The 17,039-nt window shown below is 52.8% G+C and overlaps 2 long non-coding RNA genes across 2 annotated transcripts; one reads left to right on the top strand and one right to left on the bottom strand.

Moving 5' to 3' along the window:
* Positions 1-284: 284 nt before the first annotated feature.
* LOC117802320 lies at positions 285-3,434 on the top strand. Its single transcript, XR_004625456.1, has 3 exons — positions 285-420; positions 2,474-2,588; positions 3,319-3,434. It is a non-coding gene; the product is annotated as an uncharacterized LOC117802320 (long non-coding RNA).
* Positions 3,435-5,005: 1,571 nt separating this feature from the next.
* On the bottom strand, positions 5,006-12,981 carry LOC109488870. The gene is made up of 3 exons (XR_002141721.2): positions 12,911-12,981; positions 9,695-9,770; positions 5,006-8,284 (listed from the first exon to the last, which is right to left on the bottom strand). It is a non-coding gene; the product is annotated as an uncharacterized LOC109488870 (long non-coding RNA).
* Positions 12,982-17,039: the final 4,058 nt, after the last annotated feature.

Genomic DNA, 17,039 nt, shown 5'->3' with positions numbered 1-17,039 from the left:
GGAGGCGGCGGGGGCGGGATTTTCAATCTGCTTCTCCACTCGCTGCTGCTGCAAGAAACTGAGGGGAGGGCCGGTTCTGTTCATTCAACAAACGCTCATTGAGCTTGAGCTCTGCTTGGCGCCCCGCTTAGGCGCTGGGCTATGGCGGCTCAGGACCCGAACCCTGCCCTCACCCGTCATTGTGAGTTAGGGTAGGAGGGCCTTGCGCCCAGGGTCGCGTCTGTGGAACCGGTGTAATGATTAATAGTGTCCTTTTTCGCGCTTGAAAGTGTTCCAGTATGGGGGAAACTTTGTCCCCCAGTACAGGAAAGGCTCCAACCATACTGGGAAGGAAGACAAGCCCTTGTGAGATCACTATGCAACAGGCACTTTCTTAGCCCTTTGTATTCTCTGTGTAATCTTTGCCCCTGGTTCTGCAAGGTAAGTATCACTAGCGACTTTTATAGATGAAGAAACTGGCTCAGAGAGGTTGGGAGACTTGCCCAAGGCCAAACAGCCAAGTATTGAATCCAGATCCAGGTTTACGTGGCCTCCAAAGTTGGAGTATCCTACCTCATGCTTCCTTCTCAAAATAAATAGATTATATTAAATAAGTATATAAGAGATACTATCACTGCCACGAAGGAGCTCATAATCTATGGGGTTGAAAATATTACAAGACATAACTAAGCAATAAAATAGAGAGGAGATTGAAGGCGGCTCATAAGGCTCAGAGGGAAGCTGATAAAATGATCAAAGTTGGGTGGAGATTATCAGAGCCTCCCTGCAGGAGACAGATTTTGAAGTGCTGGGGCCAGGATCACTGTGTGTGTGTGTCAAGAAAGATGAACAATCTGGGGCGCCTGGGTGGCACAGCGGTTAAGCATCTGCCTTCGGCTCAGGGCGTGATCCCGGCGTTATGGGATCGAGCCCCACATCAGGCTCCTCTGCTATGAGCCTGCTTCTTCCTCTCCCACTCCCCCTGCTTGTGTTCCCTCTCTTGTTGGCTGTCTCTACCTCTGTCGAATAAATAAATAAAATCTTTAAAAAAAAAAGAAAGAAAGAAAGGAAAGGAAAGGAAAGGAAAGGAAAGGAAAGAAAGAAAGAGAAAGAAGGAAGGAAGGAAGGAAGAAAGGAAGAAAGAAAGAAAAGAGAGAGAGAAAGAGAGAGAGAGAGAAAGAGAGAAAGAAAGGAAGGAAGGAAGGAAGAAAGAAAGAAAGAAAGAAAGAAAGAAAGAAAGAAAGAAAGAAAGAAAGATAGATGAACAATCTAAGGGCATCAGACCAGGCACCCAGAGCTAGGCAGGCTGGAATCTCCAGTTGTGAAAAGATCTCTCTAAACCCAAAGTCACTGGCTGTGCCCACTCACCTTTCAGCCTTCCACCTGCCTCAGTGGTTTTCTCTTTCTTACTGAAGCAGAGGCTCCCAGCAGGCAGCCGCACTCATTCCACTCTATACTGAAGGTCTCTGCTGTCGGCATTTGCCACAGACTTCTTGACGTTAACTGGGATGTCAGCTTCTCCCTTCCCCACCCATCTCTGAAGATTTGGTAGATAAAAAATTGTGACTTTTCAAAACCAAAGGGCCTGAGCAAGTATTAGGAACCAACAGGCTCAATGGGAATGGGGAGGCCGAGTCAGGAGAGAAAGATGAGAAAGGAGTACAACCAAGTGGCTTGGTCACTTCGCTAACATCTGCTCCCTTCTGCTCTGTACCAGGCCCAGGGCTGGGCTCTGTGATCTGGGCACACCAGGAATGAGTCCGGGGCCCTTTATGTGAAACACACAGCTGAGCAGCTGGTGTACCCAGTGTGCTTGGTTGAGGAGTCTGAAGCTGAAAGCATACACAATAAACAGCGTGCGCGAAACATTATTCCAGTAGGCTAGGTAGGGGAAAGGAAAAACGTAGGTCAGAAAGGTGTGGCAGAGGCTATGGGAATTTGAGCCAAAGGTGGAACCTATGGGGGTAGAGAGGAAAAGGCGAATAAGAAAAATAAGAAACAGGGGCACCTGGGTGGCTCAGCTGTTAAGCGTCTGCCTTTGGCTCAGGGGGTGATCCCAGCGTTATGGGATCGAGCCCCACATCAGGCTCCTCCGCTGGGAGCCTGCTTCTTCCTCTCTCACTCCCCCTGCTTGTGTTCCCTCTCTAGCTGGCTGTCTCTCTCTCTGTTAAATAAATAAATAAAATCTTTAAAAAAAAAAAAGGAAACAATACGTCTTGTAATAAAAGTAACAAAGGGAGGAATTTGGTAGTTGATCAGGTATACGATGGTGAAGGAGAGAAAATAGTTAAAAATTAACCCACCTTCCTGGCGAGTTTGGGGAATGGGAGAGTCACAGTGGGCAATGAAGAAGAGCTGATGTGAGCAACGTGAGGACGAGTTCAGTCAGTTCCAGGTCATGTGAGGGCAAGTGTCCCTTAGGTGACTGAACTTGGAGATAGGGAAGTCCAGAAGGGCAGTGGGCTGCCTTGTGAGAGTGTCCTTGTCACCGCAGGTATGCAAACAGCTTCAGAAAAATGACTGACCTGGGATATCATGGACAGATTTCATACATCGGGTAGAAGGTTGGAGTTGATGACAGTTGAGCTACCTCCTGGCTGGGAGATTCGGTGAGCGCTGGCTGGGTGAGCACACATATGGGAAAAATGACTATCTGTGTGGGAAGGGGGTCCATGGCCCAGGCCTGCATTGGCATCCATCTCCTCAGAGGATGCCAGAGATGCCATCAGATGGCCCAGGGGCCTGAGGCCCAGGTGAGGCACTTCAGCTGCCCGGGGTCCCACCCCCAGCCCCACCCTCTAAGGCCCTGGAGCCCAGGCCTGTCCTGGCTGCCAGGGCCTTTCCTGGAACTCAGCAGAGGACAGAGCCCCTCCCTGCCAGCCCTGGCACACTCCAGGCACAGCGTGTCCCCTGGGGCACCTAGCAGACACCCCAGGAGGCTAGGGTGTGGGACAGGTCTCCGCCTCCAGGAAGAGTCCTGCCCTGGGCTGCCATCTGAGCTCCCTACCCTGGGCTGTCATCCTCGCAGTGGCCGCACCAGGACAGCTGGCACAGAGGAGGAAGGAGAAGTCTTGTGGCTGGGTGGCAGGATTCATGGGTCTTTGTTGTGGCTTTGGGTGGGAGGGTGGGTAAGGCAGAGAAGCAGGGTCTCAGGCTTCAAAGCACCTCCCCACCTGCTTCTCCCTCCCTCTGAGGAAATCTTCAGGGGCCTAGTGGTTTTGAGGGGAGGGGACAGGAAGAGACTCTAAACTCTGGGTCAGCCAAGGACGGAGGTGGGGAGATCTTGCCCTATATCCCATTTCTCTCAGCATCCTCTTCCTGTGCTCCCCACCACCCTAGAACAAATTTCTACCCCCATCTGCAGCGATGAGTTGCATCCTCCACACCAAGACCTCCAGAGGCCTCCCAGAGTGGTGGGCTTTGGGGGGAAACGGGAAGCAGCAGGCCGGGCCACACCTGCCGGAGGGCAGGAGGAGAGCGCCCCTCCCGGGTGGACCGAGCCTGCTCCGCTGGGCTGGGGGCCGTGCGACTCTGGAAACGCAGGGGCGAGAAGGCAGAAGGAAGCGCAAACGGGCCACGTGGAGGTCCCGCGCGGCAGGCAGGGGCGGGAGCCCAGGAGCCGGCCGGTGNCCGCCCCCCCCCCCCCCCCCCCCCCCCGCTCGAGGGAGCCTCCGAGAGTCGGGTCTTCGCTGACCGCAGGCTGCAAGAGCGGTTGATCTGGTGAGCGAGCACACCCACTTACCCAGCTGCTGAGTCAGGCTGTTCTCGCTCCCCGCTCGCCCGCCCGCTCGGGACATTGTGTTCCAGCCCCGGCGCGCTGGCACCGGGCCCAGGCGCTCACACCAGCCTCCTCGCCCTGTTTGTGCTCGCGGCTTGCGCTCGGCGCGCAGCCTCCCCGCCGCCGCAGCCCTGCGAGTGCGCGCTGGGGCCCGGCCAGGGGCAGCCGGGGGGCCGGTGCGGACCCGGAGACGTGCGCCCGGCCTGGGTGGGGCGGGGGGCCCCGCCGCCCAGCCCGGGCTCCAACCTGACAGCACTCAGACCTCTCCATCCCCCACCTGCACCCCATTGTGGAAGCCCAGGCGTGTGCGGGGCCCGAGTGGCACAGCTGGGGGAGGGGGGCAGGTGTTGGTAGCTTCCCACGGGAGAAGGAGCCGCCAAGGCTGCCGCCCGAGCCCCACTAGCGCTCGGTCCAGTCTGGAGGATAGCTGCGAACGTGCCAGGCCCACACTTGGAAGACCTGGGATGCAGTCACGTGACAACGGAAGCCCGCTGGAGGGGGCCGATGCGAGCGATCCCCCGGAGGAGCCTGCTGGTGCCTCGGACCCCGTTCCCCGACCACTCTTCACACCAGTCTGCAGACTGCAGGGATTCCCAGGGGCTGGCGAACCAAGCCCAGCCCTCTGAGATAGCTTGGGAAACCCCTGGCGGGGCGCCAGGAGTTCGAAGAGCCCGGGAGTGGAAGGCGGGGTGGAGGAGACGACCCCAAACTGGGACCTGACTCCTCCCTTTGTTCCAGCCCCAAACCCGGATTTATTCAGAGCCACGTTTTCTCTTTACCCATCCGTCTACAGAAAGACGTCACTGAGTGCAGTTCCTGAAGGTTCCACCGTCTCCAAACCGAGGAGGGGACAAAGAACTGCTCTCCTGAGCACCTACCATATGGAAGGCTCTTTTGGGTCCTGCTAAGGACGTCATTAGAAAGTTGAAGACCCAGCTCCTATGAGCCCTTTCATCTCCCACCTTCCAGCCTCCACAGTGTGCTGTGCCCGTTTCTCCTGCCCCCAGTGCCCATCCTCCCAGTCCACCCGTCTCTCAAGCTCCAACTCATAAAGCCTGCTTGAGACAGTGCCAGCCAAATCTGATTCCTCTCCCCCGAATGCCCAGCACATTCAGTCTGTACCTTTCTCACGGCCCAGCGTGTGGCCTGTCTCATATTCTAGTGATGTGTTTACTAATCCTGTTCTCCTAACCAGATTAAAAAGTCCTTGAGGCAGAAACAAAGTCGGCCTCTTGGAGGCCTCCCCCCATCACTTGAGCTCATCCCCCACAGGCCAAGCTTGGCACTGGAGTTGATGTCCAGTAAATGTTGGGTGTATTGAAATGATTTCCTGCCCTTGGGCAGATTGCAGACCAGCTGAAGAGACAAACACACAGCTCGTGAGGTTAAATAATAACCCAAGACAGCAGGTGGTGAGTACCAAAAGTTAAGAACTATAGGGACTCAAGAAGGAGGTGGTGATATGGGAGAAAGATCCCAGGAGGTTCTAGGCCTTGAGCTATGTGTGTGGAGGAGGAGAGACGAGGCGTGGAGGTGACTCATCCTGGTTGACATCACCACGAGCCAGCCTCTGTGCTAGCCACTTTCCATGCATTATCTCTAATATTCAGATGGAGGAGGAGGGTAGGTTTGGAAGGAGCGGAGGGCCTGATGCCCAAGCCAGACCTGCCCAGAGCTAACCAGAGCATAGAGGCAGCCTTGGATCTGGGCTCCCCACCCTCTGTTCCCCGGCACTGCCTGTTCCCTGGCCTGCCACGCCTGCACAGTACACCCAAGAGAGCTGCCCAGCGCTGCCCAGCTCTGGAGGCACTCTGGTCCCACCCTGGTGAACTGGCTGTGTGATCTTGGGCAAGGCACTTCCTTCCCCACACCTCACTGCCATCTGGACCTTCCTTGCAGCGCTTACAGGCTGGGACTCTGAGTGAGTGTCCCAGGGGATGCTTGCCACCTCCCTCATGTTACCTGGGCTGCTGTGGCTGCCTACATTCCCCACTCCCCCCCCAGCCCTCTCTCCCTCCCCCACTCACTGCTCCCTCCCAGTCTGGAGCTGCTGAGAGGAACACTGGGTACAGAGTGTGAGCAGGGATAGTAGGTTTCCTGTGGTTGCAAAAGGAACATCGGGACTTTCCCTGTGGTGCCCGAGCTGTGGGAGAAGTGGGGGAGGAGGAGGCAGGGCCAACCTCCAAGGAACCTCTGCTCTCTTCCCTCCCCTCCACAGTGCTCCCAGCTCTCCAAAAGGCTGGTACAGTTTGTTACGCTGGGGCCGGAATGTACCGTGTGTTTCATATGGCCTCTGTCCAGTCCTACACTGGCCGCTTTATATTTATACTTCCTTCTTCAGCTGTGGCATCCTGCTGTCAGTCAGTCACCCCTGCTCCCATCTGCCCACCTCCCACCTGGGCCCTGCACCCCACCATGAGTCAGTCCTTGGGTTCTAAACTCTTGTGGCGAGGATGGTGTGGGGTGCAGAGAACACCGTGGAGGAGAGAAGTTGGGCTCCAAAAGGGTAAAACCCTCAGTCCCCTTTCTCTTTCCCATCACCCAGCCCTGCAACAGCCTCCAAGGTCACGGACCCTCCAATTTGGGTCTAATGGCTCTCTGGGCCCTTGAGGTCGATTCACCACTCCTTGCCACTCTTGTCTCAGCAAGCACTTCAGAAATATTCTTGAGCCCGGCTGGACAAATGAGCTGAAGGCTCTATTTATGCTGCCTCCCCAAAAGCTTGGCAGACCTGTTAATCTGTGATCCTCCCCCATCAGTCACAGAGAACACGGCAGAGGTGGGGTGGGTGGGGGAATCAGATCCCCCCCCTCAGGAATCACACATTCCTAATAGAAGCTGCAAAATGAAATTTGACACTTGGTGACTTAATGATTTTCTGAGTCACGACCAGTTTAACTTCTTCAAAGTGGCTTCAGTGTTCAGAGATTGATCTGCCCTTCCTTCCCTAGGAGCCTGTGATATTATTATTATTCACAATAATAGCGAGTATCGATTGCTACCGTGGACCAAGCGTTGGGCTTAGGGCTTTATATACACAATTCATTTATTCTTTGCAACAACTCCAGGAGGTGGGCGCTACTGTTAGCCTCCTTTGACACTTAAGGAAACTGAGGCTCAGAGAAGTGACTGAGCTGGGATTCACAATTAACTCTACCATCAATACCAGCATTTCTAAATGTTCTGCCAGATGCCTAGTTCGTGTACCTCAAACTGTAAATCCTCCATTTCTCAGGCCTCCGTTTCTCAGAGTCTTATTGCCTCTGTCCTCACATGATTCCAGGAACTCTGCGTTCTTGGAGTACATGCATGACCTGAGGTATAATCTGACAGCCAGAAAACTGTTTTCAGCCCATTGGACAGGCTGAAGTGTAGAGGTCCGGAGGACTTCAGTGGTGGGGCTGGATGGTCAGGTTTGCTGGCCGAGGGGATCTTCAGTTGTCTCTCAGCCAGTTGGCATGCCTGCTGCCACTCACCCCCCACCTGGGAATAAACTTTGCCTTGTTGTATTGATCTGGCATCAAATCCAAAAACCAGAGGCTGGGGCTCTGAACTCGGGTCCATCTGTGGCACTCAGTGACATGGGGGCATGTGAGCTTAGGGTCCTCTCTTAGGGCCCATGCAGAGCAGGACGCTGGGAGTATCAGCACCGTTATGTCCCTGGCATTTATATCAGGCCGTGTACATTTCACTGACAGGTCCTAACTCAGTGTGATCTTAACATTTTTCTAAAGTAAGGAGATCAGTACTCGCTTCCCTGATGGGAAAACTGAGGCAAGAGCAGCTCAGTTGCTCACCCAAGGGCCAGAAGCTAGGTTTGTGACTGTGATATCTTGGGTGCTGTGTTTCATAACACAGGGCCTCTTCTGAGCTAAGAGAGGAAGAGTTTCTCAAGATGTCCCAAAAATCTCGTGACATGTGTCCTTTCACCCAGCCTACCACCCTAGGAAGGGACCACAGCACCACATTGCCCACACCACCCTTATCTACCCCCGGAGGCTGAAGCAAGGGCACCAGACATCCTGTAGTGAGTCGGCCTGTCCCAGTCTCTGGCTTCCTGTCTTCTGTGGCTCTCATGGGCACATTTTGTCCCCTCTGAGCCCAGTTCTTCCTCTTTCATCCTTCTGTCTTTGCTCACTGAGAGCCCTGTTTATATGCCTCCATCCGTGTTTGCTTTTCATTTTTGCTGTTTCCGTGTTCCTTCTCCCAGGAAGTGTCCTAGGGTCCCCTCTGACACCGACTTTCTTCCAAGGAAGCGTCTTCCATTCCTAACCCCACCTGCGCACCTCATCCCTTACCTCCAGCTTCTGCCAGTGTCAGATGGCCGAGGTTCATGCATTCAGTGGGTACTCAATGAGCACCTGCTGTGTGCTCCAGGAATTGTGTTAATTTCTGGGGACCCAAAGTCTAAAAACTGTGCCAGAGCATCTATTAACCACCTACTGTATGCACCAGGCGCTGTGCTTCATCCAGGAGGACACCAAAGCTGGTCATTGCCCTCAGGAGATCTCTGGGCTACTTGGGAACCTGCACAAAAATAGATCATGACAGTACTCTGGGAAGTGGGGGTACTGGGTGTGGCCAGAGGGGTCAGGGAGGACTCCTGGGAGGAGGCTTGTCTTCAAGTCTGACAGGCGCTAGCCAGGCAGAGCCAGGGTGCAGGGCGTTCCAGGTAGAAGGAGCAGTGTCTATAAAGGCACGCCGGCGTGAAGCAGCCTGTGTCCTCCACTGGGCACTTTGAGTTGTTTGGTCTGGCTGGACATGGAGCACAGGTTGGGGAACCCAGGGAGATGAGGCCAGAGACAGACAGGCCCAGATGGTGCGGAACCTCACGTTCCAGCAAAAGGGTTGACCTTTATCCTGGAGCGGCCGGAAGCCCAAGCAGCCTCGTGGCTCCCTGCAGCCTGGAAGCTTTAGGGCTGGGCCTGGGCCAGGCCCAAAGCCCTCTCTCGAGCCCTCATTAACCCACATTTACTGCCCTTTGGCTTAGTGAGGGCTGTGAGAGAGTTAGACACTGGAAAATAATGCTGTTTTTAAAGCACGATCATTCATTCATTCATAAATATTTAGAAAGCTCTGATGTTTGCCAGGTGCTGCTTTGAGCATTGGGAATGGGTCCTTAAACCCTACAGAGATCCCAGCTCTCAAGAAATTTACATCCTTGGCAGTTGGAGAGGGAGGACAGGCCATAAACAAATAAACAAATAAATTAGCAAGATACTTTCAGATTATAAAAACAGAGTGTTGCAGTTGGGGGTAATGGGGTAGTCTGGGTAGTCAGGGAAGGCTGCGCTAAAGAAAGTTACATTTGAGCTGAGACCGAGATGACAAGAACAAACCAGTACATGAACGTCTGGGGCTGAAGATTCCAGACACAGGAAACAGCACGTGCAAAGGCCCTGAGGCAGTAAGGAGCTTGGAGTTTTCCAAGGTTTAGAAAAAATTCTGGATTCGAATTCATTACTCTACAGCAATTCTATGCAAGGATTATTGTACTCATTTTGTAGAGATAGACTGAGGCTCAGAATGGTCAAGTTTCTTGGCCAAAATCATAACTGATAGTAAAAATTTGTCTCTAAAGTCAGTTATTTTTTTCTTTCTATGAAAGTATCAAGTACAGCAACCATGTGTCCTAAATTATTTGGGAAGGTTCAATTTCCAAAAATTTGTCTCATTGTTCTCTGGACATTCATCTTGGACATTCTCTGTTCCAAATCATGACTTTCAGCCCTGTCTCTGCCATGTACTACCAGTGGGATCCTAGGACGAGCACTTTATCACCGTAAGCCTCAATGTCATCATCTGTAAATAGGCAGAGTAACAATTCCAATGACACAGGCTTGCTGAGAGGATTAAATAAGATAATCCATGTAAGACAGTACAATGCCTGGAACACAACACACATTCATTTCATTCCATTCATGTTTTTATTGTTACCTTGGGAAACTGAGGTCACCTGCCGAATGGTCCTGTTGCCATGTGAAGCCTCTGATGCAGGAGACAGCCAGGGGAGCTGTGGGAAGAGAGAGAGCAGGAGAGGGCAGCCAGGGGTGCCTCTTGCCTGTGCTCAGCCGCTTACTCCTTGAGCTGGGATCCCACACTGACACATCTTGTACTTCCCGTTTCCAGGGAAATTCCTTGCCACTGGACCGCACCCGCCCTTGAGGACCTCCCCATCTCTTTGGGCAGAGCAGAAGCCAGAAAGAGTGGGGGGCTGTGAAGTGACAGTCTTCAGCCCTGTGTGTGCCAGGAGCCCCCAAGGGGCAGGCGCCACCCAGCAGGAGGACAGGAGGCCCCAGAGCGGAGAAGGGTGTGGGCTGCTGGGACAGAGCTCTTCTGGGGGGGAGGGCGGAGGGACCCCGTGGAGTACGTGACGCCTGCCCTTCTTCCTACATGCTCCAGTTAGCAGGACAAAGACCCCTCCCCACCCATCTCCAACCTTCCCCAGCTTCCTGCTGTGCTGGGAGGCCCTGTCACCACACATAGACACACACACACATGCACACACACTCATGTTCACACTCATACTCACACCCCCCTCCCAGGCACCCCTGAGAGGACCAGCTGCAGCTGGGAGGTGGGGGTGGGGAGAGTACTGCCAGGGTTCTCAGATCCCCAGCCTCCCTCTCCCACCCCTCCCTTGCCCCCAACTGCTGAGCTGCTTCTAGGTTTAAAGCAAAACATGATTCTGTCCTTCCTGCCGCTCAGTGGCAGCAGCACCGCCTGGGATTATTTTTAGCATGGATGCAGGGAAGGCACATTTCTCCTTGACTTTCACTGGGGACATCCCCCACCCCCCAGCCAACACTTGGCCTGGGGAGGCCAGTACGGAAACCCCCCTCCCAGAAAGGGGAAATGGGTGTGTTTTCTGTTCCTTCAGCTCACCAGAACAGGAGCTGTAGTCAAGCTTGGGGTTGCACTGATGGGAAATTTTAGGTTCCAAAGCCCATGGGTTCCACCCCGTCTCTGTCTGTGTCCCCATACATCTGGGGAGCAGGAAGTGCATGGTGTCTGCAGCCAAGATGCCCAGTCTGTGGGTGTTGCGGCCCAAGGGGAGACACTTGGTTCCAGACAGCACTGTGGACTACATGGGGGAGCCAGGCATTCTGGGTGGTGTTTACACGGGTGCTTGCTTTATTAATTCATTAAACTGAGCATGTCTGTTCTATATATTTCTCTGTACATGTGTCTTTTAATTAAAAAAAAAAAATTTAAGTAGGCTCCACGCCCAACGTGGAGCTTGAACTCACCACCCTGAGATCAAGAGTCCCATGATCCACTAAGCCAGCCAGGCACCTCAAGTACGTATGTCTTTTAGATGCTAGCATTACTTTATTGAGGTATGACCTACATACGTAAGAGCACAGAGCTTAAGTTTACAGACTGATGAATTCTGACATGTGTATAGACCTGTGCAACCGTCGCGTAAATCAAGATTTTGAACATTTTCCGCACCGTTGTATTCCCGAGTACCCCCCCAGCCAGTCCCCACCCCTGGGGGCAACCACTATCTGATTTCTACACCATAGGCTGGCTTTGTACATGTGTGCACATTTGTGTTTTACAAGGTTAAAAGAAATACAGCTGCTATCACAGAAGAGGGAAGTAAGCAATACAATCTTTACCATGAAAAGGGGGCCTCAAAATAGAAGAGGTTATTTCTATTTGAAAAAACTAAGGAATCACTGGCATGGGATTCCAGGGCCAGGCCAACCTCTCAGGATTGGAACAGGAGGTCTGGGGACACTTCTGCAGAGAGGCAGTGAGCAGGGAGAGCAGGAGTGAGGGAGAGGCCTGCCAGGGCTCCTCCTGGGTCCATCCACCCCCTTGTTCTTCGTGAGGTCCTTGCCCCTCCTCCAGCCCCCTCACCACAGCACTTTTCTGCAAGGCCAAGGCTGCAAGGAAGGGCACTCTCAAGGGCATCCCCCCAGACAGAGGGAGAAGTCAGGGCCTCCGTGCAGCTAGATTATTTATTTCTCCTGCCCTCCGTTTCATGGTCTTTTTGATTTGGGGCCTCCTTCACCTTATGTCCTGCCCAGGGAGAGACCGAGGCTCTCAAGGCAGGTGGTACCAGAGTCACAGAGCTCATCATTCCTTCTTTGTTTCATCTAAAAACACATATTTGAGCTTCTGCTCGGCGCTGAAGAAAGGAGGATGACTACTAAGACAAATGTCAGCTCACAAGGAGTGAAAGGTAGGATTCCCAGGTGAGGCAAGGCCTTCCACCCCCTTCACGTTGGAGGTGAAGGGCTCAGAGAGGCAAAGTGAGTTGTGCCAGATCACACAGCAAGCTGCTGACAGAGGGAGGTGAAGAACAGGGACCCTCCACTCAGGCCTCCCTCCTAGGAATGAGAAAGCGAAGGAAGCAAAACCAACAGCCTGACTCCCTGGCTTTCTTCCCCGCAGGCTTTCTGGAGGAGCAGAAAGAGCACTGACCTGGAAGTCAGGAGACCTCATTTCTGCTTCTAGGTCTTAGAAGCACTTCCTCTCTCTGGGCCCTGGGTTTTCTCCCATGTCCAGGAGGAAGGCTTTATATTTCCTTCAGCTCTTGTTTTCTCGCTTTCTCGAATGTACCCTGCATTTCCCCGCCTCGGTGCCTTCAGTCGGGTTGCTCTGCCTCCTGGAATGCCCCTTTCCCTCCCCCTCCCTTCCTCTGATATTCTCCTAGTCATCTCTGACCTAATTCACATGCTGCCCCCTGAGGCCCTCACAGCATTTGGGATCTATGGAGTGGCGTTCCCTATGTCTCTGCTACCAGAACAGACAGAGCCTCCCTCACGCTGCAACCCTCCCGTCCTAGGGCAGGGCCTGCGCCACACCCCTGGAGGAGTCGGGTGAATTCTTGCTCCCCGCAACCCCACTTCCATCTGCCCCTTTCAACTTTCCGAGATGGAGCTCTTCCTTCCTCAGGGCCTCTAAGGGATTGTGCCTTCCTGCTAGGCAGATCAGCCCAACTTGGGGCGCTTCGGGGAAGGGTAGCCACCCTGGAGGTGACCCCAGGAAGAATGAGGACAGCCGGGGCCTCTGCCGGAAGAATGGCTGCCCCACCTCATCTGTCCTGTCCTCCTTCACAAACACCTGGGAAGACATCCTCCCTCACAACAAACCTACGCTCCTGTTCCCACAGCCACACCCAAACCCACTCCTACCTACCTGCCCACAGACAAACGACTTTACAAAGTTGAACCCCTCTGCTCCCTCTGCTCCCAGGCCCCTTCCCTGGGCGGCACGGCGCAGGCGTGTACATTCATGGCGCATGCGCACACGCAGACAGCCCCTCCCACGGGGTGAATACGAGGGTAATATGAGTGAATGCGTGGGCAGGCGGCGCAGGCGTGTACATTCGTTGCGCATGCACACACACGCGCGCACACACACGTCCCCGTGCCTACACATGGGTGTATACATGGGTAATGTGAGTGAACGCGTGGGCAGGCAGTGGTGCCCACATGCGCCTCAGGTGCACACACTCTCCCATGATGTGGGGCTCCGCTCCACCTTCAGCTCTCCGGTGAGCCCGCTCATACTTGCCAGCCGAGGATCCTCCAGGGCAATGTGGGGTGAGGACAGTGCTCCATTGTTGACTTCTGGCTGCCTCTGGATTGATCTCAAACTAGGTTCTTTTGTCTTAATTTCTCTTACTAATGAATGACCCTATGGGTAGCAGAGGTGTGGTGGGTTCGCTCTGGGCAGCACCTTGCTTAGCTGGCTGACAGGAATGGGGGTCGGGGGGTGAGGTTTCCATCACTTCTGTGAACAGATGTCTCCAAGGAGCTGTCGTTTTGCCGGGCCAGTCGATGTGAGGCTGATGTCATTGCTTTCACTGTCAGGCTCTTGCTTCCATTCCACCCATTCTTCCCGTTGCTGCAGGGGCCTTGGGCTCTCTGCCTGCAGAGAGGTAGGCGGGCTTTGAAGAGGGTGCAGTCCCGAGGTTGATGTGGCAGCTCTGGGGCTGACAGCAGGGTCCCAGGCAGGCTGGCCCCCTTCAAGTGTGTGTGTGGGGGGCTTCTCTTGGCCGCCTCCAGGGCAGCACAGCGGTAATCCAGAGAGTGGTGAGGTAGCGTGGTTGCGTTTGACACAATTACCCAATCTAGGGGTTGGGCAGGGAGCAAGCTTGGATTCCGTGAAACCCAATTCAGCTGCAGTCACTGAGCACACAACTTGGGCCTGGCGCCCTGCTGGGGTGGCTGGGTAGGGTGAGGGGGTGGATACAGAAATGAGTAAGACATAGCAACTGTCTTCTAAGAGTGCGTGTGTGCCTGGATCTCGTGGAACCACCACATGGGCAGAGCAACCTGGAGGGTGGAACTGGGGGGGCCGCCCCCGGTCTGTCCTCTCCTACCCCATCCAGTCAGTCACCCGTTCCCTGTTCCCTGGGTGATTCTTGTTCCATCATTCTCATGCATTCTCTCCTTTCAGGGCTCCCAACCACGCCTTCAGCATCTCTTACCACCTCCCTCCCAGCGCCTCTAATTGGGGGAGGAGGTCCCACCTCCAGCCTTATATTATCCTTCACTCTGCTGCCAGAACCAGCTGCCTCAAACACACAGCTGATTTGTAACTGAGAGCCCTTCACTGGCTCACGGTCACTATCAGAATGAAGGTCCAAATGCATGACGTTCGTGCATAGCATGCATGACCTCTGCCTCTCTTAGCCTGCCCTGCTCTACACACTAGGTCCCAGCCTCCCTGTTTCCCTAACTTGCCATGCTGGTGTACACATCTGAGCCTTCGTCTGTGCTGTTCCTGTTGCCTGGAATCCCCATCCCCTCCTTGACCTAGAAAGGACCTCCTTATCTTCCTAGACTGAGGGGGTCTTTCTTGTTCTCTATTAGAACACATTTTAGGGGTGCCTGGGTGGCTCAGTTGGTTAAGTGTCCGACTCTTGATTTCGGCTCAGGTCATGATCTCAAGGTCGTGGGATCAAGCCCTGCATCAGGCTCCCCATTAGGCATGGAGCCTGCTTGAGATTCTCTCTCCCTCTCCCTCTGCCCCTCGCCCCCCTCTCTAAAAAAAAAATAACACATTTTAACATAATGCTGACAATAATGATTTAAAAGCCAACATTTCTACATAGCAGGCACAATTCTGACTACTTTACATATTACATATAAATAGATAATTATATTTATTAATATACATTAGTTCATTTAATCCTCACAACCTTGATAGGTACTGTAATTATCATTACCATCTTATAGGTGGGAAAACTGATACACAGAGAGTTTAAGTGACTTCTTTACCTAAAGTGGCATGCCTGGGTGGCTGTCGGTTAAGTGTGGGCCTTCGGCTCAGGTCATGATCCAGGGGTCTTGGGTTGGAGTCCCAAGTTGGGGTCTCTGCTTATTGTGGAGCCTGCTTCTCCCTCTGCCTCTCTCCCCTCACTTGTGCACATGTGTGCAAAAATAAATAAATAAATAAATTTTAAAAAGATTTTTATTTATTTATTTGACAGAGACAGCAAGAGATGGAACACAAGCAAGGGGAGTGGGAAAGGGAGAAATAGGCTTCCCACCAAGCAGGGAGCCCGATGTGGGGCTCGATCCCAGGATCCTGGGATCATGACCTGAGCCGAAGGCAGATGCTTAATGGCTGAGCCACCCAGGTGCCCCTAAATAAAATCTTTTAAAAATTTTAAAAAAAGCTAAAGTGGCTTGCCTAATAAGTGGTAGAGTGGGATTTACACACAGCCAGTTCAGCCTGAATCCATACAGTTCAGCCCCGCACTGCACTGCCTCACTCACCGTCTTAAATATTTGTCAACTTAGTAGCCTTTGAGCAACCAGATTCAGTTAATGTTTGATGAATGAATGAATGAATGAATGAGTGAATGAACTCATTAAAATTTAATGAAACGAAGTAGGGCTCATCTTCATTCATGTACGATGTCTGCTATGCCAAAGCTATTTTATTTCATAGAACATAGAAAAAATTTTTCAAAATAGATTTTGAAAGTAAAATCCCATACACCCTATTTTCATTTTATCTTCTTGTTTTTTTACATGGAATTTATATGAATCTCCAAGCCTAAGTTTTTTCAAGTCAGTGAGGAGAGAGGTCCTCAAGACCTTCTAGTGACCTGCTTAGCATGACCTCCTGCCCATGACACAGGCAGGTGGCAGCCCCATACTGACGATCTCTGTGCTTCTGCCGCCAGGGAGACAGCTCCCCTGAGAGGTGACCTAATGCCAAGTGAATTATGGCCGATGCTGAAAGAACATCCTATCTCAGCACCCGGGCCAGGGACAGAGTTGTTCCAACCAGGGATGTCTGTGAGGGCTTTCTGGAAGAGGTGAGATTTGGACTGAGTCTTGAAAGATGTTGATAATCGGAGAGAAGGGAGAAGGGCATGGAAGTCCAGAGAATGTTTGGACCCCCAGGTTTGGTGGTAGGAAGAGTCAGGCAGCAAAGTAGGAGGCAAAAGAGGATGTGGTGGGTGGTGAGACCACCAGGCAGGTAGGTAACCTTCACTTCATGGGGTGGCAAGAGGCTGAAATTGCCTTCATGTCCACCCTGGTTGAGTGTACATTTTTGGACAAGTGGTTGATTTTTTTATTTTCATTTTCTGTCCTACGTGTGAATTAAGCATTTAAACCTGGGGGGAAAGCTCAAACGAGAATCCCCAGGGCAGGAGAATGTGCTTATGCTACAATCTAGCACAGTAGGCTCGCCACCCAACCAGCCAACCTCTTCAGTCTCGCGACACTCACTTCTGGAAGGTGGCGGAGCTTAGAGGAAGAGCCACAGCTCTGGCACTTCCTGGCTTGGTGGATATAGAACTTCTCTGTGCTACAATTGCCTTAGGTTGTTTCTGAAGATTAAGTTAGTGAAGACATGTGAAGGATCTAGAACATGGCCCAAGTTCCAATAAGTGCATGGCAGACATTAGCTAATGTGAATACTGTAGCCAAGGTCTTCCTAACAATGCAAATTTCACTGGGTTAGGCCTCTATTAGGCCACAGGATTTGGCCTTCAGTGCCGCCTCTCTCTAGTCCCAGAGTTCTCCCACAGATGTGGTTCCTGCTGACCTAAGCAATACCCTCCTCACCCACAAATGCCCGAGTCAGTCCCCCCCTCTTTTTGCCCCTGCCCACGTAGGCCCACTAGGCTGATACACTGGCTTCTTGGGATACGATTAATTCTGATCTGTGCCCATTAGGCCTGGACAGGAAAGCAAAGCTGCAAAGAAACCTGAGTAAATGCTTTCTGGGAGTTCACAGGGCACAAGGCCAATTTCAGCTTGAGGGTCAGCCAGGTTCCAGGCATCAGAGCTAGGTCCCC

Source organism: Ailuropoda melanoleuca, chromosome 5, assembly GCF_002007445.2.
Source record: "Ailuropoda melanoleuca isolate Jingjing chromosome 5, ASM200744v2, whole genome shotgun sequence".
NCBI classification, from domain to species: Eukaryota; Metazoa; Chordata; class Mammalia; order Carnivora; family Ursidae; genus Ailuropoda; species Ailuropoda melanoleuca.
This window is presented reverse-complemented; position numbering and strand designations above follow the sequence as displayed.